The sequence below is a fragment of the Melopsittacus undulatus genome, chromosome 5, assembly GCF_012275295.1.
Source record: "Melopsittacus undulatus isolate bMelUnd1 chromosome 5, bMelUnd1.mat.Z, whole genome shotgun sequence".
NCBI lineage: Eukaryota > Metazoa > Chordata > Aves > Psittaciformes > Psittaculidae > Melopsittacus > Melopsittacus undulatus.
Window position 1 is genome coordinate 45,121,866 of NC_047531.1, and position 25,656 is coordinate 45,147,521.

Consider the following 25,656-nt stretch of genomic DNA (forward strand, 5'->3'; position numbering starts at 1 on the left):
GAGAAGTGAAAACTTACTAATGTAAGTGACTACTGCTAAATCACATATCACATTCAGTACTCCTTGCTAATAATTTTGAATGCTAACGCACTTACACCACATGCAATTTCTTTTTAAAATCACTATACTAATACCTATATTTATTATATGCAGCCTCATGGTATTTTAACCCCTGACTCAATTAAGTGTTATAACATATAAATGCCAAGAAGTTAAAACATTACTAAAATGTGCATCACCCTTCTAGAACAATATGACAGATTACCAATGGCAGCTCAATCATTAATAATAGAGAAGATATGTAACTCAGAATACGTAATTTATGTTTCACCTAAATAAGCACCAAACCTCCAGCAGTGGTTGAAAGACTAGAGCTTTGCTTCTACCTCCAACTGTCTCTAATTCACCATCTACACTTGTACAAATAACCTATGGCCCATTTTCTATGTATTTTTTTATGTTTATGTTATCTAACATTCTGTGAAATACCCAGCAGCTTAACAGGAATTCCCTGCTAAGCTTAAAACAAATAGCTTTATGAATATCAGGAAAACAATGGTCACACTCAGAAATGTTAAACATGTCAGGCCTTCAGCCGCATTTCTTACTGTATAAATAAAAAAGTTTACTTATTTTTTTTATTGCATTACCTCTCTGCAAAATATTTCAACTACAGCAGCTCATCTACACATATATAAAAATAAAAATGATAATTCATCTGAGTCTGCAGTTTGAACTACTTAGTTATTTGCAGCAAGACACTGTTGTGCCGGTAACACCTCCAACCACTGAAGACACTTAAGTCACTCAAGTCATGTTATGACAGGGTGTCTAGAAACGCCATTTGAAAACGTGAACTCTGAAGCTGCCAAGGCAGTTTTGAATAATAGCTCAACATTCTCAGACATAAAATGCATAAAGCATTCTGAATGTGAGCAGAAGTGCTCTCCTTTTCAAGCACCAGAGCTGATGCTGTTCTTCCTCCACTTCTCAGTATGCTCTGTACACTCATAGAATGGATCCCAGAAAACCTGAAGCTAGTAAGACATAAGTAATTCCCCATTTTTACTTACCTATATGTATTATTCTTCAGCTTGTGAAATACCAAAGATCAAGGGTATTTCACAAGCCAAGGATTCTTGCTAGCTTCTGCAGCTCTGAAAAAAACTTTTGCACTTCCTTAACAAATCTTTTACACTTTCCATTTAGGGGGAAAATCTGACCTGAAAGCCCTTGAACAGTTCACTCACCACCACTACTTTGAACAGCCACACATACTCAGCCCAATGACAGTCAACTTATTTTATGGGCGATACCATTTACGGTGCAGGCACACATGAACAAGTTATAGCAGTTTAAACTGGCATCTGTAAGTGGCAAGTTATTTTGATACACACATTGCTAACCACCCCAAAACAGAAGAGAGAAAATAAGGTAACTGCTCTCTTCCATTTAGATTTAGAAAAGTAGGTAATGCATTGCCACAAAAAGACAACAGGCAAACAGCAGAAAAAAAGAAATTTAACACATCAAGAAATCAGATTATAATCAGAATCATTGAAAACTAAATTACACTTTTGCACTACACATTCAAACACCTTCACTGCTACAAATGTTGTCTTCTGTTGCTTATTGAGAGTGACTGAACACGACATAAACCAGGCACACACACAGAGGTGCTGAAATTATTCTGCCTTGAAGAGATCTGACCAGATAGGCAAGAAGAAAAAAAGTAGCTAACTTTCTTTTCTGTATTCACTTAAGAGAAATCTATTGGGTGGATTCTAAACACACAGAAACTGCCAGTGGTCAAGAAAGTTCCTGTGCAACAAACAGCTGGTGGCTGAGAAAATTCTGTTATGAGTGAATACCAACCCTGCTGTCTCAGGCATCCACTTTTGGCCACTGTCATAAGGGAGAAGAAATACAGACTATTTACACAGTGTACAGCTGCTTTCTAGCTTCTGCAGTTATCAAAATGTAAGTCCAAACTCTCATTTTAGTCACAAGGGAGCCACTGACAATGCTTGCCCATATAATTTTTCCAGACCGCTCAGGATTATTAAAATCTTCAGGTATCTGACAGACCACCAAGCCATTAAAATACCCTCTCATGCCTGACACAGAACCTCAGATTCTCTTGCCTGCGTACGTTGCAACTTTTCCTCAAACAAAACACTCAAACACAATGGGACTCAGTTATTTGTTTAGGAATCACAGGTAGAAACTCCGTATCTTTTGAAAACTACCAATGTGATTTCAGAGTACTAAAACTCCCTAGCAACCTATTTTCACACAGGCTTACTGCATCTGTAGACAACTATTATATTCTCCTTTCTTACAATACACTGTCTTGTCTACTATCAAAATGTGTCACTGAACAGACTTTCAACAGGTGACTGGAAATGTTGACAAGCTTTTAATGTTGCTTTTACCCTCAAGGGAACTGAAACTGCATAATACCCTTCTGCAAAGTTCAAGTGTCCTTAGCTGTCCACACACTCTCTTACCTACTGTAATGGCAAAGACCATCACTACAATTTTTAGTGTCATATAAAGTCTTCTCTGCAAACCCCATATCCACTTCTTCCATACCCAATGAGAGAAGAAAAAAATGTTGAGGACCTGAAACAAATTCACACCCATCTAGTTCACAAACTGAAAGCAAAATGTCCTTGTAGGGTCATGCAAATGTATGAAACGTATTAAGTCTTGTAAATGCATGAAGTCAACAAGATTGGTGAGGTTTACACCTGTCAGTGACTCAGCCAAACTAATCAGACCACAATGATCTGGAAGGGTATAAAGCAAGCTTTTACTGTCCATGGCTCAAATTTCGCTCCAAGAACAGTTCTTCGAGATCTCAAAGTCAATTTGGCAGATGATCATATTTTCCAAGGGAAATAAAATAAAACATTGTATTAACCTTCTCTTTTGTGCTTCAAAAGCACTTCAGACTATTCCAGGATTAGGAAACAGAGGCATCTCGCAGTTTGGTATCTGCACTTTAACACTTTGTCTTCACTATGTGTAAGCAGGTCTCAAATGAATAATCCATCTTGCCTCTGTAGAAAACAGTACACCCAACTGCAAAATCTTAACACTTGATCCTGAATTTCTTTCAAAATGTCCAAGCAGCTAAGCTAAAGCAGACTTTTAAAAGCATTCAACACAGTGCCACATGATATCCTTGTCTCTAAACTGGAGAGACATGGATTTGATGGATGCATCATCCAGTAGATAAAGAATTGTCTGAATGGTCATATGCAGAGAGTTGTGGTCAACAACTCAGTGTCCAACTGGAGGTAGGTAACAAGTGGTAACCCTCAGGGGTTGTTGTTGGGACTGATTCCATTCAACATCTTTGTCAGAAATATGGACAGTGGGATTGAGTGCGCTCTCAGCAAGTTTGTGATGACAATAAATTATGTGGTTCAGTTGATATGCTGGAGGGAAGGAATGCCATTCAGAGTGACCCTGACAGGCTTGAGAGGTGGTCAATGCCAACCTTATGAAGTTTAACCATACCAACTGAAAGTCTTACACCTGGGTCAGAGCAATCCCAGGCACAGCTACAGGTTGGGCAGAGAAGAGATTCAGAGTAGCCCTGTGGAGAAGGACTTGGGGGTGTTGGTCAATGAGAAACCAAACATGAGCTGTCTTCAGTGCGCACCTGCAGCCCAGAAAGCCAATTGTGTTCTGAGCTGCATCAAAGGGAGCATGACCAGCAGGTCCAAAGAGGTGATCTTGCCTTTCTGCTGTGCTCTCGTAAGACCCCTCTTGGAGTACTGTGTACAGTTCTGGTGTCCTCAACATAAGAAGGACATGGAGCTGTGGGAGCGGGCCCAGGAGGCCACAAGGATGATAAGGGGCTGGAGCACTTTCCACACAAGGACAGGCTGAGAAAGTTGAGGCATAGAAGCTGCATGGAGACCTCAGTATTTGCCTTCCAGTATTTGAACGGGCCTACAAGGGTGCTGGAGAGGGACTCTCCATCAGGGACTGTAGCGATACGACATGGTTCAGTGGGCTCAAACTTGAACAGGGAAGTCCAGGGTAGATATAAAGAAGTTATTCACTGTGAGGGAAGTGAGGCACTGGAACAGATTGCCCAAAAAAGTGGTAAATGCTCCAGCCCTGGCAGTGTTCAAGACCAGGCTGGATGGGCCTGGAGCAACCAGGTCTAGGGTGAGGTGTCCCTGCCCATGGCAGAGGGGGTTGGGACTATATTATCTTAAGGTACTTTACAACCGTAACCATTATATGATTGTATAAACAGCATTCCTTTGTAATAGTTCAAGTAGCACTGCCTGTTTAATTCCACATTCTTTTTTTTTTTTTGAAGTCTGCAACAATTTTACCCTGTTTATAACCGGTATTTTATGAAGCCAGTAGCCCGTGATAACATACTGTAATGGTTTTGGCTGGGGTAGAGATAAAGTTCCGCACAGTACCAAGTATGAGGCCATGTTTTGGATCTGTTCTGAAAACAGTATTGATAGCACAAGGATGTTTAAATTACTGCTGAGCAGTGCTCACAGAGTCAAGGCTTTTCCTGCCTCTCACCCTACTCCATCAGCGAGCAGGCTGAGGGTGCACAAGAAGCTGGGAGGGGGAATACAGCTGGGATGGCTGACCCAAACTGACCAAAAGAATATTCCGTACCATATGGTGTCATGCTCAGCAATAAAACCAAGGCAGGAATGTGTGTGTGTAGGGGGAGGTTGGCAGGGACTGCCAATACTCAGGAACTGGCATCAGTTGTTTGGTGCTGAGCAATTGCTTTCACTGTGCATCACTTGCTGTTTCTCGGGTTTTATTTTCCTCTCCGTTTTGTTTCGAGTTTTTTTTTTTTGTTTTGTTTTGTTGTTTAGGGTGTCCGTGTCCCATCCCCCCACCCCTTTTTTAATTATTAAACTGTCTTTATCTCAACCCATGAGTTTTCTCACTTTTACTCTTCCAATACTCCCCCCCCCCAGTCTCACTGGGGTGGTGGGGGCAGTGAGTGAGCAGCCCTGTGGTGCTTAGTTGCCTGCTGGGGTTAAACCACACACCATAATTACAGCTCTTTGCTACAACTCCTTGAAATTTTGAAATTCAAAGTTATAAACTCACAAGTAGGGTTCGTTGAGTTTTTTTCCCCACACACAGAAAGGTCCAACTGTGTAGTGTTTTGTAGGAAAGTGTTATTATGTCCTTTCTTTGACCACAGTGTTAAAGTTCAAGAGAAAAACTAACCTAAAATTTCTGTTCCCCTTGATGGACTATGTTAATTTATATTTAAAACAAGAGGAATGTGCCATAACATTTTTACAAGCTTTAATAACATGTTATTAAAAAAGACTACTTGATTAACTTAAGAGTTAAAGTAATTTCATTCTTTACTGAGAGATTAATTATTTTGTTTGTGTTTTTTTAAATGCACAATATGCACATTTTGGTTTTGAAATTACTTTCCTATGGAACTACCAACATTTTCAGGCTAGAAAAATGAAGCTAGCAGAGCACGATGAAGCTGACACCAGTTTCCATCGTGAAAAAATTGTATTTGTGCTCAGACCAGTTATTTAGCAGCTACCTCTCAGGAAAAGCAGAAGTTGTCCCGTTAGTCAGAATACCTCTCTACTTCTAAAGCCTTTACAAGACACTTTGTACAGAGTGTCCAGGAACTTTGTATAGCTGTAGGTCAGCATCAGAAAGACTAGCTGCTCCTGTAACTCACATCCCAGAAAAATTATGGAAACATACCCTGCATAACAACGAACAGAAGTATTGGAAGCTCCACCATCAGCACACAACAAAAATGAACAAAGTAATAAATTCAAAAAATATTGTAAGCTATAAAATAAGAAAACATCATCAAAAAACCCAACCAATCAAACAAACAAAAAAGCCTTTGTGGGCAGGCAACAGCCACATGAATTAACTGAAACCTACTCTGACTTGTCAGGTACTCACAAGAAAGTACACACTGAGGTTCAAAGTTCACCTCTGTGCAACAAAATTTTCAAGGGTAGCAGGGAATGTTGCAGAGAAACCATCAAGTCTGCAAGCACCACGAACCAAGCCAGTACTAAACTGGAAAACAGCTTATTTTAATTAGAGTGACAAAGCATTTTGTTCATTTCATTACTGTATAGGCCTTCAGCCTGAATGTTTCAAATTATTTAGTGACATCTGAATAGAAACCCAATTCTGTATCACTAAGGAGTACTATAAACACCAGAAATACAGGTGTTAAGGTTCTGGATGCTGTGTGAAGTTTAACTACCCAACTAAGATTTCCTTTTTACTATATTAATTCTAACTCCCATACAAGAAAAGCACCAGCCTTTTTTTATTTTTTTGCCCTACTGTCAGCATCAAGCAACATCCACTATCAAAAACTGAGCCAAACTAATCCATAAATGCAGTTAGAGGAACACTCGTGGTTTTAGGAAAGATACCTCCTGACTGCCAACACTCCCTCCTAACAACACTTCCTTCTGAATGTAAGCTTCAGTTTAACTTAAAGTTTATAAATATTAGAACAGGTAACAGAGCAGATATAAATACTACAAACATGAGCTCATGTTTCTTTATTCTCAACATATATGAAAAAAAAGCAAGAGCTTAGATACTCAAGTAAGTGTCATACTTTTAACCTTTACATAATCTCTGTGTGAACGCTTCAGGATAAAAACAAACAACAACTCCAACACAGCCAGTGCCAACAGAGTTCTGAAGAGTGATTTAAACAGAAGGCAAATGCCAGCTCACAATTAGACACCAAGAGGCAAGAAAAATAAGGATTAAGCAGGATGAGAACCGGTAGGCAATAATGTACAAGGAAAGATTCATGTTGACAGAAAAAAACAGGGTGGCAACTTTAAAGTAAGTATAACAAGGATTAACTGGTAACCTCAGGGCAGCTTCACAAGTGGCACTGGACATCGAGACTGAACAACAGGGCAAGCCTCAATGTTTCTGCAACTGGTTTTGAAAAGGTATGGAAACTTTCCAAACCAGAGTATGAAAAGGTAGCCTAATTTCTGGACTACTTATGCATTTCAATAATTATTTCTATAAATACTAACGAAAACATTCAATAAAAATACGTTTATCTAATACCATACAGAATCTTTTCCCTTTTCTGTACTTATAGGAGTTGAGCATTATTTCAAATCATGTGCAGCCAAGATTTGTGTACCTAGATGTTTATCATACAAAACATTAAAAGGGCAGAACTAGCTATTTTTCCTCATCTCCCTTCCTCAACACTGAATCAAAATAACTCATAAATAAATTTTTCTAAACTACTTTGGTCAAAGTCTCTCTCTGCAAATTCATAGGTTTTTACTTTGAAAGATGAATGAACAAGAGGAGGGGAAAATGTTTCATTTGATGAGAATTTTAACTGTACTTTTTGAGAAGAAAGTTTTCAACGTAAGCTCAAAACTCCTGCCAATATTAAAAAAAATCTAAAAATACATCAAATAAGGCATACAATTTAGCTTCCTCCTGCAACATTTTACAGCAACAGAACAACTGAGACACAAAGTTTAAGTGTTGTCTGTGCAGTAATCCTTAACAGATGGATGAAAACAGCTGAAAAGAAATCAGCCACAAACAAGAAGCTCAGTGCTTGCTGATATTTTCAGAGTACGAAGGCTGTTAATGGAAAAAGCCTAGTAACCATTAGTGGCAAATTAGCTACCACAAAATATCATAAAATCACATCCCAATCCAAAGAACAGTAAAGTGTGTGGGGTTCCAAATAGAAACACTATTTTCTGTTCTTTTTTATGAATGAAGGAGACCTGAAAAGACAGTAACCAAACACCACATCCCCCAACTATTTTACAAAGTGAAATTATACTTTGCTGTGTAATACTCACCAGCAGATCATACGGATAAAGTAGACCAAACAGCCCTATAGAATAAAACTTCTATATCTGCCAAAAATATGAAGTTTTTAAAGATTCCAAGCTCATTTGGAAAAGCTTACATCTGTACAGGTTGTTTCCTCTCTTAGTTTCATTAATATTACACAAATACTGGAATCAACAGCATGCTATTGACAGGTGCCAGCTGTCTTTATGTTGATGCCATTTTAATAGAAAGAGTATTTTCTGACAGCCCGACAACAAGGAAGAAACTGTGAGATCAAACAATAGAACCAGTTAAAATGAAAAGCCTGCCCAGTAAGGGATGGGAAGAAGGGGAAAGAGCATGTGCAAAACCCACTCAATCCTGGAAACCAATCCAATGAATGACAAAAGGATACATTGTCAAAAAAAAAAAAACAACAAAAAAAAAGAGAGAAAAAATTCCCAAGTGTATACAAAAAGAAAGCACAACTCAAATACCACAATATTAAAGGGGGAGGAGGAATGCAAAATGAATTAAAAATTTATTCATTAATAACAGTGGGGAAAATAAACTTTAAAGCGAGGACTGAGTCCATCAGTAACTTTCCTCCAGCTTAATTACCAGGAAGTTGCCACTGGATTTCTGCCATTCATTTCAAGAGCAGCAAAGGCAAGGATGAAGGCCAACTTTTGTAGCAGTGCTGCCAGGTTAACAGGAGCCAAGCAAGATTATCACTCTTCATGACGCCTGACTGCAGTGATTAAATTTTCTAATCATACTACATGTAATGTGAAATAGTTTGAATCACAGTCTTTAAAGTGACCTGCTTGGCTGTACATGAGGAACTTTTTCAAAACCAGGAAGAAATCTTTTCTCTTCAGGGCCTGATCTTGATATCTCAGAATAGTATGCCGTCTAGAATGCCAGGAAATCTGAAACAGGTCTAGAATCAAATCAAATAACTTTACGAGGAATAAAACATGATCTGTTTTCCACTGCATGTTAAAAGTCTTCATGTATAACTTTTTTTGTTATTTTCAGATTGGCATCACAGGAAAATTGTTTCTTGCAGTACCCAAATCTTTATATCCTGATGGTCACAGTAATTGCATGAAAGATGATTCTTGTGTCATCCTTGACACTCCAGAATACTTCATTTAAGTATACCTCAATCTACAAAAAATTCGATTCCTCAAGTTACGACCTCATTATTCCAGAAGAGAAGTACCATGGCTTCTTAGCGATTATGACTGCTGACAGCACTAACATACTGCCTCTTCCTGTGCTACTGGGCAAGAACTTATAAAGCAAAGCGAGTGACACCTTTTCAGTCAATTAGACTTTCTTTTAACTGAAGACTCTGGAAAGAAATGCTGATAACTGGGCATGAAATCTGCAGTCTCAGGTAACTGAGATTATCACTCCAGTCACTAATGCTTTTCCTATAACACATTACCAAGAGGAAACCTTTGCTTTGTTGCTTTATGAAGAGTCAGTTATTAACACTTCGAGATACACAACTTCATGTAGTGAGCCTTACTCTACAAAGATAAATTATAAGCATGTCTTTTCATGGTGATAAATAAAGACAAAATATATCAGTACAACAAAGATATTTCTTGAAGTCAGTATATTTACTCTCTTTCCCTCAAGTTAGTATGTACTTATGGAAAATACAACAGATAATTTTCAATTCAAGATCAGTTTAAGACAGTGTCAGAAGTGATTGTTAGGTGACATTTTGGCAAAGACCCTTCTTGCCAAAAAATAATACAGGCATGGAAGGGATTCAGCTACAGTCTAAAAGACAATTTTCCATGCCTGCTTGTTCAAGTGCTTTTCAATTTAAATACCAATGAAGTGATAATAGGAACATTCTGCAAGAGGCCAAAATGTAGGTTTCCCACTTGTTGCCAAGACCAAAACTGAGTGGAAGAGGAAGTCTGAACTGTGAGGAAGTACCTACCAGACCCCTGAGCATTTTGTATTCTGAAAAGGAAAAAAGTATCAAGCAGAATCATAGCAAAGGCATTTACTAAACAGAAATGCTCCAGGCAGGGCTGACATCAAGGCACTCCAGCATGTGGGCTTGGGCCTTTGTCTTTTGAACATAAAGGGTTTTTTAACTTATATTGTATGTAGGTACAAACAAGAAAGAAGTATAAAAATAAATTCTACAACCTTTGTGTCCTTTTGCAACAATCCTTTCACCTTTTGCAACAATAGCTTTAATCCTGTTGATGGAGTTCTGCAAGATTGAAGAAATATCAAGATAGAAAGCTTGTCTGCTTTTATTTCGTAATTATTCTGAGGCACCCAATAAAAGATGCTATGAATCACCATAAACTGTAATTTCATTCTTTGCATCACATGCAAGAATCTCTTTTTGGCTAGAAATGAATTATTCATAACAATGGCTAAGAATGGGGCCTTAATCTGTTGCCATATATGATATAATCAAACTTATCATCACTGAAGTAGCTGGTATGTTTTCAATCAGCATTTACTAATCTTGTAAGACCTATGAGCTGCAGACTCAATATCTACAATGTTTAAGTGCAGAGCTTCAACGGAGCTGCTTACATATGAAGCATTGCAAGTCCATCTCAAACGAGCATAGAAATAAAATGCTAGAAGATGATGGCTTCTTTAGATATCATTTACAGGCACAAAAAATGATTTCTAGTGATGGCAAAAGAATAGATAAATTATGGGATTTTCAAGAACAGAGTGTAAAAGAGTGATGTCCAGAAGTGCTGCTGGTACTTTAATATGGGTATTAAAAAAAACACCTAGAGAAAAAAATTCCAATGATCTGAACAGTAAGAGTAACAATATATTTACCTTTTATTTACAGTTTAGTGTTTTGGAATGAGCGAGAGGGGATGAAAGCTTCAAATAAAATATGAATGAACAGGCATCTATATTAGTGTCTTTGAAGCACAAAACTAACTTCTTCCACAAAACCTCATGTCATCTGTCTGGAGGAACTGGGGAGAAAAAAACTAAACTATATTACTGGGGAGAAAAAAACTAAACTATATTACTGAAGTCTTAAAAAATATTCCTTAGAACAAAACAAGAAAATGGCTCAGATCGTGTAAACATTGGTAAATTAAGGACATAATTTTCATGATGCAAGACAGTATTTTTTGCCTTAATTTTTCTAGAGCACGTCCTTCAACTGTTATAACTAGAAAATTTTCCTGAGACCAGGAAATAGATGATAATTGTTTGCAGACTAAAGAAACACTGAAAAATACACTTTGGTGAATAGACCTGTATATCACAGGGGGGACTACGTATAGTCATGAGTCTGTTTTACTTAATATATTCTGATCTTCTATAGCTCTTTAATTAGTAACACTGAATACCAGATATATGATTCCAGATCTCCCATGTTCTCTATATGACAGTTACTTCAAAGCAATAATGCGCACGCACTTAGGTATTTAAAGTCAGTCTAAAAGATTTGGTTTCAAGTTAAAGCTCACTAAATTTTCTGAACACCTAATGCTGGAATAGATACAAATTGCCATTACACCCAGAATTAAGAATGCCAAAGAAAAGAAAAAAACATACTTTTCATTGAAGGAAAAAAGTAAGTTTCACAAGCCAGTTACTTCGATCTACTTCCTACTGCACAAAAAAAATAGTTAGGTATCCATATGTATACAAACAGAGGTACCTGTGTGTATATACATAAATATGTACACACACACACACAGAGACAGATTCTCTCTAGCAAAAAGCAAGCACCAGTAGTCATGCCAATAAAACCAGTAATTAATTGTACCACAATGCTTTCTCTTACATGTCCACCCCCCCCGCCACTGAATCTTATATCATTGCCAAGAGATGCATTCAATACCCTGGATGGCTGCAGGTACACCCACTGATTTTTCTTCATTTTTCAGCTCTTAATCTAGTGAGTCTTCCTTCAAAAGTGAGTTAAGATTTACACAATTCCTAAAGTATTTTCAGGAAAATTGCCAAATCCTTTCTCTAATAATTAATCACCTCCTAACTTGATACCTATGGCTTAAAAATCATCATTTGTTCTATGAGAGCATAAACCAATAACAACATTTCTCAAAAAAGCTCCAGCTAGGAAACAACAGATTTTATTTTTAGACCTCCAGTGTTTGCTTTTCTTCAGCTACCCTCTTACACACAAATACAAGAGAGCTAACAAGGATTCAGATTTTTGTGACATTTAGGATCCCTATTTTAAACACAGACCAGTTACATAGTTAACACTAACTCGCTGAGATAGCTGGGACTACAAAATAAATTTATAAACCTCTTGAATGATACGCTAAGCACTATGCAAACCTAAGTAATTCTTAACCAGACATCTGCATCTTCAGGTAGTAAGCAAAAAGCAGGACACAACCAACATTTAACTCAACAGCACACTTTAGACTCTTGCCCCAACACAGTATGTTAAGAAACAGAGGTATCTTTAAAAGCAACATACTATCCAGTTTCACAAAAAGAGCACATACTGGCAAGTTCAAGAACACAAGAAGCAGAACAACTTGAATACAGACCAGTCAATAATCCACAAACAGTGACACCTGCACCTAAGTGTCCACATGCCTCATTCTTTAAGGCAGCTGAGAGCATGGGGGGGTAGGACAGAAAGCTTGACAAGTCGTTCCAGGTCTAACAGGTACAATACAAACTTCCTATTTCTTTACAAGTGTTTCCTCTGCCCTTACTAAGAGTCCCCAAATACATGGTTCCAATCCTTAGTAGATGCCAGATACACTTTCCTACTGACATTTTAAAAACTTAATTTTTTAAGTAACTCCAGGGTAATGAATATTATTTACTTGCATATTAAAAATACCACCAGCAGTCAGGATTTACTCCATGTATGTCTCATTGCAGTCAAGCAAACTCTTGTTTCTCCAAAACACAGTGGCATTTACCTCACTGACCTTGGGACTGCCTTCCTCCAGTATTTCTCCCTCATCAGTTTGCATGGGAACAGGATCTGTGCAAAGCTCTGCAGAAATGCAAAATACTGCCTAAAAGATAAAAAAGAAAGATATTTTCAAAACAATGATTTTTCCACCTTTACCAGTGTGAGATTGCAGTGCACATAAATAACAATTCTAAGCTATGACCTTCAATGTTCCCCTTCTGCAAGTATTTGTTGAATTTAGGTTTTACACAAACAAGACAACTGTTATTCAGGACAAGACATAACTCAATTAAGATGGGAAAAAAAAGACAACAAACCACCCAACAGAAATATACTTTCTTTTTCATTTTAAAATCTGCTATTGCTGAGTATTTAATGTATTCATTGTGTTTATTCATTAAAGGTACAGGCAGTAAGGAATACTCACACAGACTAGAGCTGAGCAATTCTTACTTACTAATAAGCTTTTGTGCAAATATAAGCTTCAGAGCTTCAGCTTACAAACAATCTAAAGGTTATTAGTTTTAAAAATTATTAGACTCCCAATGAACTCACAGTAGCTTTCAATTCTTAGTTTAGGGAATTTTTTACTTCATATTAGAAATAAACATATTCTAGGCTGTAAATAGTTCAGGGAACTGATAAACTAATTCATCTGTAGGTTGATATTTCCAGTCTAACCCAGGTCAACAGCTCCTGATGTTTCCAATATTCAACACTACCTGGTAACTTGTTTCTAAATTTTTTTAAAAGTGTCAGTGCAGTCCCAACAGAGCAAAATCTACACCCCGAACTCCACCCTTAGAATTGCAAAGTAACTTATGGAAGAATGCAATACAGTTAGGGAGACTTTGGTTACAAAGATTAGAATGTCTTCTACTCCAGAAGATAAGCCATCTTTCAGAGGGAACAAATCAAATCAATTTAACAAATCAAACACATCAGCATAAATTTGGCAGGAATCTCTCACATTCAAAATGCAATATATAAGCTATCAACAGGTCTGTAACATTCCATGTATGTGGAAAGTAAGGGCTCACACCACATTAAGAACTCTCTTAAAGCCAAGAGCTGTTGGCAGTTAGCAGCTGTCTCTCTCAAGCTGCTGTAACTGTTCAACTGCACCAGCATTTAAAAGCCACTTAAAGCCTCTCCACTTTCACCTCAGGTACAGAGCTGCTGATTCTACTATAACTTTGAAAGCAGAAATTCCATGACTGGAAACTGACAATTCTGGAAGTGCAAATAGTAATGAGGTCAAAAAGAGAATCCTTAGAAATCATTCATCCAGATGCACCTTCTCCATTGCAAGGTTAAAGCTTCTTCATAAGGTAAGGCTGTCTCTGCATAGCCAACATCTTCTGTATGTTATGCATAGGTAGACAACATCTTTCATGGATATGAAGTTGACACAAGGAATGAAGAATGTATTCTACAAACATAAAGGGCATGAAGCTACAAATGTTACATACAACTCATAACATCTTATAACCAACAAGTTGTTATGTTCAGCAATATATATATTCTCATGTAAAGCATGACAACTGTAAAGACTTTCAGTATTGTAATTTCTTCTTCCGGGGAGAGAGAAAGGAGGATAAAGCAGACCACTCCAGTCCTCACCAAATGTCCTGCCTATAGCATATAATCAAAAATCATAGGTATCAAATGCTAAGCATGACTTGTATCACGCATCTATGCCAAGATCCTCCTGCACAGAACAAGTATTTCCTGCAGCAAGGCCATGCTCTGTTCTGCAGGAGGACGGGAGAGGACAGGCTGGGAAGTCCCTGTCCATGGTACTTGACCACGCTGTGCTTCAGAAACCACCTCAGAGGTTCTGGAGCTGGGAGCTTCTGAGCATGGTTTTGTAATAGCTTGATTGTTAGACAGGTAGCCTGACGCCTAATGACCAAAACAGCTTTGGCTAGGACTGCTGAGGCACTGAACTGACTTCAAATCAGAGAAACAAGGAAGACTGAAATTGAGCTACAAAGCATTAAAAAAAGCTTATAAAATAAACCAAGAGACAGACAGGTCAGGCCAAGACCACATCAAGGATGGGTCACTGCTCAGAGTGCTGGAAGAACTCATAGATGAACCTCTGAAAAATTGCCATGTTTACAGAATCACAGAATCCCAAGGGTTGGAAGGGACCTCGAAAGATCATCTAGTCCAACCCCCCTGCAAGAGCAGGGTAACCTAGAGTACATCACACAGGAACTTGTCCAGGCGGGCCTTGAATATCTCCAACATAGGAGACTCCACAACCCCCCTGGGCAACCTGTTCCAGTGCTCTGTCACTCTTACAGTAAAGAAGTTCTTCCTGATGTTAACGTGGAACCTCCTATGCTCCAGTTTACACCCATTGCCCCTTGTCCTGTCACTGGATATCACTGAAAAAAGCCCTTTACATATTTGTAAACACTGATGAGGTCACCCCTCAGTCTCCTCCAAGCTAAAGAGACCCAGCTCCCTCAGCCTCTCCTCATAAGGGGTGTGTTCCACTCCTTTAATCATCTTTGTGGCTCTGCACTGGACTCTTTCAAGCAATTCCCTGTCCTTCTTGAACTGAGGGGCCCAGAACTGGATGCAATATTCCAGATGCGGCCTCACCAAGGCAGAGTAGAGGTGGAGGAGAACCTCTCTTGCCCTACTAATCACACCCTTTCTAATGCACCCTAGGATGCCATTTGCCTTCTTGGCCACAAGGGCACATTGCTGGCTCATGGTCATCCTCCTGTTCACCAGGACCCCCAGGTCCCTTTCCCCTTCACTACTTTCCAGCAGGTCAACCCCCAACCTGTACTGGTACATGGGGTTGCTCTTCCCCAGATGCAAGACTCTACACTTGCCCTTGTTGAATTTTATCAAGTTTCTCCCTGCCCAACTCTCCAGCCTGTCCAAGTCTCGCTGAATGGCAACACAGCCTTCTGGTGTGTCAGCCACTCCTCCCAGTTTAGTGTCATCAGCGAACTTGCTGAGGGTACACTTGGTTCCCTCATCCAGGTCGTTGATGAAAATATTAAACAGCACTGGTCCCAGCGCCGACCCCTGAGGGACTCCACTAGTCACAGACCTCCAGCTAGATTCTGCCCCATTGACCACAACTCTCTGCCTTCTTCCTTTCAACCAGTTCTTGATCCACCTCACTAGCTGATCATCAAGCCCACACTTCCTTAGCTTATCTATGAGAATGCTGTGGGAGACAGTGTCAAATGCCTTACTGAAATCAAGAAAAACCACATCTACCGCTCTGCCATCATCCCTCCACCTAGTTACTTCCTCATAGAAGGCTACAAGGTTGGTCAAACATGACTTCCCCCTGGTAAAACTATGTTGGCTGTTCTTAATGACCCTCTCATCCCTGATATGCCTAGAGATGGAGTCAAGAATAAGTTGTTCCATCACCTTTCCAGGGACGGAGGTAAGGCTGACCGGTCTATAATTACCTGGGTCCTCCTTCTTGCCCTTCTTATAGACTGGCGTGACATTTGCCTTCCTCCAATCCTCAGGCACCTCTCCCGTTTCCCACGACTTACCAGAGATGATGGAGAGTGGCCTAGCAATGACCTCCGCCAGCTCCCTCAGCACCTGCGGGTGCATTCCATCCTTACCCACCAATTTATAGATGTCCAGATTTCTTAGCTGATCCCTAACCCAATCCTCATCTACCAAAGCAAACTCCTCCTTTGTCCTGACTCCTTCTGGGGCTATAGGAATCTGGGGCCCTCAGGGAGCATCTGCAGGAGTAAAGACAGAGTCAAAGAAGGCATTCAGCACCTCTGCCTTCTTTATATCCTCTGTCTCCAGGGCACCCACCTCATTCAGCAGTGGGCCTATATTGCCTCTTGTGTTAGTTTTATTCGCTATGTATTTGAAGAAGCCCCTTCTATTGTCCTTAACCCGACTAGCAAGATTAAGTTCCAAGGAGGCCTTACCTGTCCTAGTTGCCTCCCTACATTCTCTAACAACTGTCCTAGATTCCTCCCAAGTGGCCAGCCCCTCCTTCCATAATCCATAGATTCTCTTTTTCCACTTGAGTTTGCCCAGCAGTTCCTTGTTTAGCCACGCTGGTCTCCTAGCTCCCTTACTGGATTTCGTACCCATTGGGACACTCTGATCCTGAGCTTGGAAGAAGTGGTCCTTGAATGCTGACCAACTATCTTGAGCCCCTTTACCACCTAGTATCCTTTCCCATGAGACTTCCCTTAGCAGTTGATTGAACAGGCCGAAGTTGTCCCTTCGGAAATCCAGAACTGTGGCCTTGCTAGGTATTCTATTCCTCCCACACAGGATCCTAAACTCCACCATCTCATGGTCACTGCAGCCAAGGCTGCCATTGACCATCACCACTTCAACCAGACCCTCCTTGTTGGTGAGTACTAAATCTAGCAGTGCTCCTCTCCTAGTTGGTTTGTCCACCATTTGCATTAAGAAGTTATCATCAGTGCACTGGAGGAACCTCCTAGACTGTGAATGATTGGCTGTGTGAGTCTTCCAGCAAATATCGGGGTAGTTAAAATCCCCCATTAGGACCAAGGCATGTAGTCGCGAGGCTGCTTTCAGTTGCCTGTAGAAAGCCTCATCAACTCCTTTGTCCTGATCAGGACATCTATAATAGACCCCCACAACTGTACCACCCGTACCAGTCTGTCCCTTAATTCGTACCCACAGACTTTCACTTGCTCCTCATCTGATCCCAGACAGAACTCAATACATTCTAGTTGCTCTCTCGTATAGCTTCTGAGACATCCCAGAATAGAAACTGGCAATACTTTGACATCAGTTTTTATATATTACTCCTGCAAGAAGACAAAAGCCTTTCAAACAGTGGATACCAAAGAAAACAAAAAGTCAGTAGAACTAGGAAACAAAAAATAAATAAATAAAAATGAAAGGCTACAGGAACAAATAACTCAGATCTCCCACAGATGACAGATTAAATATGCGGAACTATCCATAGCTCAGAGATCAGAGTAGGAAACAGAAAAACAGAGAGAAAGAAATTTGTATAAAAGCAAATGTAATGGAGAAGGAAAAGAATTTATTCACTCATTTGTCCTGTAATTCATCAACTTTAATGCTTAGAACATATACCATGCTATTTCACACAATGCTCAGTTAGAGTGAACTCACCAGCATGGGATGGCGAGAAGAGGGAAGGTTTAAAAGATTGCAACTTAGTTAAATTCGCAAGGGGAGGGGGGAAAAATCCATCAATATCTTGCAGCTAGTGTAGGAAGACCCTAGGCCACAGGCTACAAGAGAATACTACCCTTCTATTGTATTTTGCTCCATTGGATATGCTTCTGGCTTCTTTCAGGAGACATCAGGCAACAAACTATAAGCCCAATTCAACAATATAATTTTTATGTCCTTTCTGATTACATGAATTCCTGATTCCCATGGCCACTGACAGAAGTGCTGCATTTCAAGTTTATTGCCAAAGGCAGGCATTTGGGGATTCCTGAATCCATGGGAAACTATACCTGGCAGACTTTTGTAGGAGACACTCACAACTGAGCATGACTTCTCAGCCAACAAAGTGAGGCTCAGCGCCAGCATGTGAAGAAATAACAATTAATCCATGCTGTTGACACCACCTCTTAGGCTCACTAGCTTCTGAGCAGAGGGCTGAAGGTCACGGACGGGGTAATCTCGTCCACAGAGGACAGACAGACAACCAGAATTTGTACTAGTGTCCTACAGGATTGGGAAAAAAGGCCAATGTTAAAAGGCATTTATTTACTTATTTCCAATATTTGTATGATATGCCAGATTACGGGGGATAATACATAAAGTTTATAGACATTCCATTTGGATTTTCAGATGCAACGTCTATCAAAGCCACTCCTGGAAAAGGTCAAAAGTAAAATAATCTTATTCATTCTTGTGTATAACCAAGAGAACTACTCAGATGGGACTGAAATCCCCCAATCTTTTTATTCAGATGGCATCCTCTAGAAAAACTAACCAACTTGGGTTTGAGTCCCCTTTCTGCAGAAAAGATGTACACATTTCACTCAGTGATGTCAGAATGATGGAAGCAGCTACCAGTTATAAAATCAGTGTAAGCTGAACAGTGCAGAGCACCATATGGAGACTATCTCTTCACTACTCCATTGCTGTACACTGGCAAGTAAAGCTTGAGCCAAATAGCAGTGAACAAGGTATTCATATTCCCTCGGGTAGAAAGCTTCACCATTCAGAAACACAAGGTCCTCATTAGTAACAGAGAGCTGGAAACCATTTGAAGACCAAAGTCTTCAAATTTACTGCTCATCAAACAAGCATCACTGGAAATAAGCACCTTATCTAATGCAGCAAACACTATTTTTCAGGTTGCCAGCAGCAATCCACTTTTGACTACAGAATAAAACTGTTCTTTGTTTGACAGAGGGGGAAAAAAACCAAAACCAAACCATTTCAAGCTTTTGAAGAGTGCACCTGTAAGAAAAGCACTTATTAATGTAAGTCCAGTAGTGATTCCTGTGAATTCCAAAGTCTAAATTAGACATGGCCTGCTTGAAAAGCTGTGAAGGACAAAGGCTGTGCAAACTGAACCATGACAGATAGTAAACTGAAACTGAAGGTAGGTCTGAAACTCTCTCATACGGGCATAAAGCAAAACAGGCACACAAGTGCTCTTCAAAGATGTGATCATGTATACATGGCGTACTTGAGAAAAAGCAGAACAAGGCTGAACTGAACTGTCTTACACGAGACTACACTTGACACAATCACATTGACACACAATTGCAATCATTAGTCCCCATCTAGATAAAGACAAAAAAAGTTAATTTTTAACAGATGGTTTAGCCATGTTATATTTAATTGCTACAGCTTTACATTATACCCAGTTTAAGATTACACAAAAGCAAGTGAAAATTTAATATATGGAAAAATACAGAATATTTTTGTCACTTAAATGCAAATTGAGAGGTACTGAGATGAAAGCAAAGGCATGAGGAAGATCACCAAAACCTGAATATAACTTCACTACTTGTAGGAACTAACTGCTTAACTATTACAGTAACTTTCAAATCTTTTAATACATTAATTAATTTTCAAAAAAAAAACCATGATGTGCATCAACTTTAGCTGACAAAAACAAACTGTATCAGGCAGTTCCAGAAAAAACTTCACACCCAAACAAAATAACACATTAGGAAGTATATGAAAACAGTGATATATGACAGAATCATAGAATAATTAGGGTTGGAAAGGACCTTAAAATCACCCAGTTCCAACCCCCCTGCCATGGGCAGGGAAACCTCACCCTAGACCATGTCACACTGTCCAACCTGGCCTTAAACACTGCCAGGGACAGAGCATTTACCACTTCTCTGGTCAACCTGTGCCTGAGCCTCACCACCCGCTCAGTAAAGAACTTCTTCCTTATATCAAACCTGAACTTCCCCTGCTTAAGTTTGAACCTATCACTACAGTCCCTGATGAAGAGTCATCCTAAAGTTGGTTAAAAAACAAGTATAGGTTAATGTTCTCACCTCCAACTTTCAAGAAAGCAATATTGAATTTTGGTTGATTTTTACCTTTGACAGTTTCCAAGGGCTGCCAAAGCCCACAAGGATCCGTCCTGGCTACATTCAGTGCAAAAACAAAACCCTAAAAGGAAACAAAGAGAAAAAAAAAAGGAATTAAAAAAGTCAGCTAGCTGTGGGCATTAGTAGATAAAGCACATGTAAAACCAGAAGTCAAGGCTCCCAAAGCACTTATGAAAAGCCATATCCACCTTAAAATCATGCAGAGTCAACAAAATATTGTAATCACAAGAGCAGCAATACAGCCCACTCTCACCCCTTTCCCCCTATAATTTGTGCAGTAGTCAGGAGATTGGGAAAACAGCTTACAGTTAGGGTTAGAGTTAAGTAGAGAAGTACATTTTTCCTTGCTGTTCTTCCACTTCAACTGTCTCCCCAGTCTAGGAAATTATTCTTCTAAAGCAAGAGATTTATGTATTGCAAAAAGCACTGACTTGCTGAGCCTCAGGCTCAAATGTAAGCTTTTACAGAATAAAGCTGCACCACTGCTGGAAATGCATCTTCACCTCAGAGAAAAATGTTAAAAACGTAATACTGTTTACTGCTTATGCATACTTAACCATCACCACACAAACCAACAATCAGGTTTGAGAAAATAAAAATAAATTAAAAAAAAATTAGAGCCCTTATAGTATGACCCACCAAAGCATTTAAGAGCCATATTACACCTGACATCTATTGTATTTAGTCTGCTGACTGATGAGCTTGCTCTGAATCTTCATGAATAGTATGTATACTAGCCTGATGCTGAAGAGTAACAATGTACCTTACATAATGCTGCATGACAGAAACCTCAAACTGATATTGAACAGGCATATCCCTTTCCAAGGATTTACTGTCAGAACCAGAGTTTCTGTAAACTTTGCCACTAGAACCACATGGGAGGGTGGGTAGGTGGTGGGAATAAAAATCTAATGTTTCCTAAAAAACTCATGTCAATTCCTCCTAAAATAAATGCCACTGTTTAAACCAAGCATTGTGAATTTTATATGTTATGAAAAAGTTATTTGTTATTTGTTTGGCAGCAAGTTACAATTTCCTCATTATTAATCATCAGATCAACCTCAAGTTCTTAACTATTTACTATGCACAGGTACAAAACTGAAATGTTCATTTTTTACCCAGAAAAGAACATGCAAGCAAAGTGCTAGCAAAGCAGACTACAACACATGCAGTCTTCCCAATCACTTGCAAGTAGTTTTTCCACATGAAAAAATCTACATTAAGTACATCACCAGCTTAATATTATGATGTCCCAAAAGTGTTAGCAACCTGAGAGCCCACACCTAAATTGAGAATGTTTTTAGTACTCATGGCATTTTAAATCCTTGTTAGAAACTAAGGCTCTGGAGGCAGAAGTCTAATAAAACTCAAACTCTTGATAACTTTTACTGCAAGTGAATGCATACATTAGAATTAGTAAGAAGCCAGAACACTTAGCACTTCACAGTAAAAAAAAAAAAAAAAAAAAGAGATCTAAAAGCACCACAAAAATAAAAAAGTAAACAAAAAAATAAAAATAATTTTAAAAATTGACAAAAAAACCCAACAACAACAACAAAAACCACAACAAACAAAACACTGCTTTCATCTAAGTAACTTCTTAACTTGGTGAACTAAGTTGAATTTACCTGGCTTCACTAGGTAGCAGGAGATCAAGAAAATACCTCTACTACTGAAATATATTGCAAATAATAGGCAGAGATAAGAGTAACCCACTCCATTCACAGAATCACAGAATGGTTTGGGTTGGAAAAGACCTTATGATCATCCAGTTCCAACCTCCCTTCCATGAGCAGGGAAGACTCACCTTAAACCATGTCATCCAAGGCTCTGTGCAACCTGGCCTTGAACACTGCCAGGGACAGAGCATTTACTGCTTCTTCCTGTGCCAGTGCTTCACCAGCTTCACAGTGAAGAACTTTTTCCTTGTATCTAACCTTAACTTACTCTTGGTTTTAGTTTGAATTCATTATCTCTTGTCCTATCACTACATTGTCTGCCAGTTTTCAATTTTCCCCTATTAATTTCAAAACTACAGAAGAAAAAAGGATTCCTCAACTGAATGTTTAACTATTACCCATCTGCTTAGAACATCCCAGAAATACCCATCCACACTATTTAATACACTATTATTAATCTATGCTGACAAGTAACCAATACTTTATAGGTGGAGTCAAAGGCTGTTGTTGACTTAGCAGTTTTATCGTATTTCTTACGTGTACCTCCGTCCAACAAGAGGATCAGCCAAAAAGAAGACCAATGAAAGGTCTGTGCAGTTTCTGACAGTATAGGATCTTAAGCTGGAGAACAGGATATACTGCAGAGGGTGGCCAAACCACAGTTTTTCCCAGAAAATGATTGAACCAGGCCAGATACTAAAATACTGTAGAATTAGTATCCAGCAAAAGCATTTACAGTTCCAGACAAACCACCACATGCTTATGGACCACTGATGTCTCTATAGGAAGACAGAGAACTGCTACTAATTATGCCAATAATCTGTCTTATCTCCTTACAGAATCTTATTCAAGAAAAGGAGTTTTCCTACCCCTAGCTGAAAGAAGGCTCTCAGCAGCATCTATTTTTTACTAGATATATGACAAGGAAAGTCTGATTGTCCTCTTCCTGTTACTCTGACAAATTTAGGCTTATATTTCTCGAGCAATAACAATGTTAATTAGCAAAGTCAAAGCAGCACAAAAGAGTAGAAACCAATGAAAACAGCTTGGGTTAAAGACAGAACATGATGTGTAGCTGAGGAGGACTGCAAAGGTGTTACAGCAAGAAGAATTTCAGTCTCAGCCACAGTCAGAATATAAATTTAAATATTGTGCATATATCTCCTAATTCAAATCCTCAGAATATGCACCTACTTTGGCCAAGGCTTTAGGATGCATCAACCCACCTGCTGGACTGCACAGGGCCAGCAAATCAGACACAGTTTGATTAGGTAGCCAGAGGGGAGGAAAGAGAAAAACAAATTAACAACCCACCCACAATTTAGGCACCATTCCTCTAACAGAAGAAAGTGGAGGACCTCCCTCTTCTCTCCAAAAACTATGACAGTTCTTAACCTAGTATTAATGAGCTAACTACAACACTTACTTATTAGTTCAGGCACACTGAAAGATCAGACTCAGTTTCTGTTAATTGCAAGTTAATGGAGACAATTCATTATATCTACATACTGCTGGCTTACATATACTAAGTCCTAACCTGACAGACTATAACTGTATGCATGTACAGTGTAACACCCCAAGTTTTCTGCATGTATTTCTAGTTCCAATACAGTGAAGTGCAGCAATTAGCTTAGCTGGGTTAAGGAATCTATGAAGTAGCAGAATATCCTGTTCAGAGTTGCAACTCCTAGACTAGCTTTCTTCTACCAGTGTTCTTTAGAATGCTGTACGTCTTCCCACATCTGCTCTTATCAGTGCACCAAGTTCTTTACTTACACAACTACCTCCTTTCTGGTCACCTCACATAAGCTGTTGCTGTGGGAACACCAACATATTCCAGGTGCACAGAACTGAAAGGAACAAGTTACCATCAAGAAAGTGTTTTCTTCACATTCTCCCCACACACAAACTCCTATCCAAACCTGTAGAAAGAGTAAACACTGGCAGCATGTGTGAAAGAATTTGTTGATGACTATGAGATACAACAGAAGAGTAGGAAGCTCTAAAAATAAGATTTCTAGTCACAACTGGGCAAAAACATGAGGTGAAACTTGTTTCTTGTTTAAGAGCTGAGAGAACACACACAATTGTGCTCAAGGAAACTGATTACATAATCCTACAATAACTTCTGAATACTAAATATTATGTGTAAAAATTAACCCCACTACCTGCCAATTATGGGGTGTTTGATCTTGTTTTAAAAGAATAAAGTATCAGCAGCACTGAGCTGCCTAACACTCAAGCCCATTCAGAATCCACCATTCTGTCTTAACCACAGCTAGAATTAAATAATTCAATTTTGGTTTTGCAAAACATAACCAACTTCCAGGAATGAAAAGAGGACCAGAACTACTGGTTTACCACTATACATCCAAGTTAACATCACTGAAATCTAAATTACTCCAGTTGCCACTATTCAGGCTCCATAAAGGAAAGATTTGTTGTGAAGGTAACCAACAGGTGGTATGCTTCTAAATTCAATGCATCATCTTTGTTTGCTATGCCTCATGCTTAATATACAGCATTATTCAGTGACAAACTGTTCCCGTCACCGGACTAGCTGACACAAACTGAGGATTTTTTTTCCCTGGGCTTCCAACACTAACAAAAGAGCTTTCTGGGCATGATTTCCATTCAAGCAATTTCTGACTAGAAAGGGCACATTTGGAGACAAAAGGGGGTCTTTGCCATCACTGTGGTTTAAATGTCCCTTTGCTAAGTGGGTAGATGTTTGACAGCAGCAAATTTTAAACTTAGCTCTGCCGTATGCTGTGGAATGATTATGACAAAGCAACCAGGAGCACACTCTACCCAAAAGCCTCAAGCTGTCTAAAAACATCAGCTCACAATAAACAGTTACTGATGTAACTACACAGAAACATCACATACCCAATTAGGGTACTGGGAAGTTGGCTTAAAGTCATGCAAAATTTCAAAACAATATTTCATTTTTTTCATATAAAGCACACTGGCACAGAACAGTCATGATTTACTAAAAAAAAAAAAATAATTCTCCAGGACAATCTAGGTGTCACTGCAATAGCTCTTCTCCACTTATCAGAATGAAGAGGGAAATGTAACTTGTAATCAATTAGAAAGAATTCCCTATGAGGAAGAGAGATGCTACTGGTACTTGATAGGAATTTACAATCTCTTTCTTTCACATTGTCTAGAACAATTTCTTTGCATTATTTAGGTGGAAGGAAATCCAGGAAAGATTAGCACTTCAAGGAAAAATGAAAGATGACCCTACTAAACAAAGCAGCTGGGAGGAATGGGAAAAGGCAGAAATCTTCAGCCTTTTATCAAAAAATAAATCCACTGAGTACCCTACAAAATCACAGTGTTCTAAACATGACACGGGTTAAAGCATCCATTATGTTTAACTCAGTGTTGGCTGCACAACTTACACTTTGCTCAATACTAACTTCCCTGTACTGATGTTTTCTGTACTATATGGAACATAGTTCAGCTGTTAATGTAGATATGACACAGCCACTTTCAACAACAAGATAAATACGTGTAACTTGGAATAGATACCAGGCACACTAGTGTGTACTGCTCTTCTAAGGGAACATGAGACTAGACAGACTACACAGGAGTTGTCATTAATCTGTATGTACAA

At 39.1% G+C, this 25,656-nt stretch overlaps 1 protein-coding gene across 1 annotated transcript in view; it reads right to left on the reverse strand.

Annotated features, from left to right (window-relative positions):
- Positions 1 to 12,820, reverse strand: part of TNRC6B (trinucleotide repeat containing adaptor 6B) — a 114,373-nt gene extending 101,553 nt beyond the window's left edge. Inside the window, exon 1 of the mRNA XM_031050078.2 lies at positions 12,798 to 12,820. The gene's annotated coding sequence lies outside the window, so the exon portion shown is untranslated. The remainder of the gene's footprint in view (positions 1 to 12,797) is intronic.
- Between the last annotated feature and the right edge of the window lie 12,836 nt (positions 12,821 to 25,656).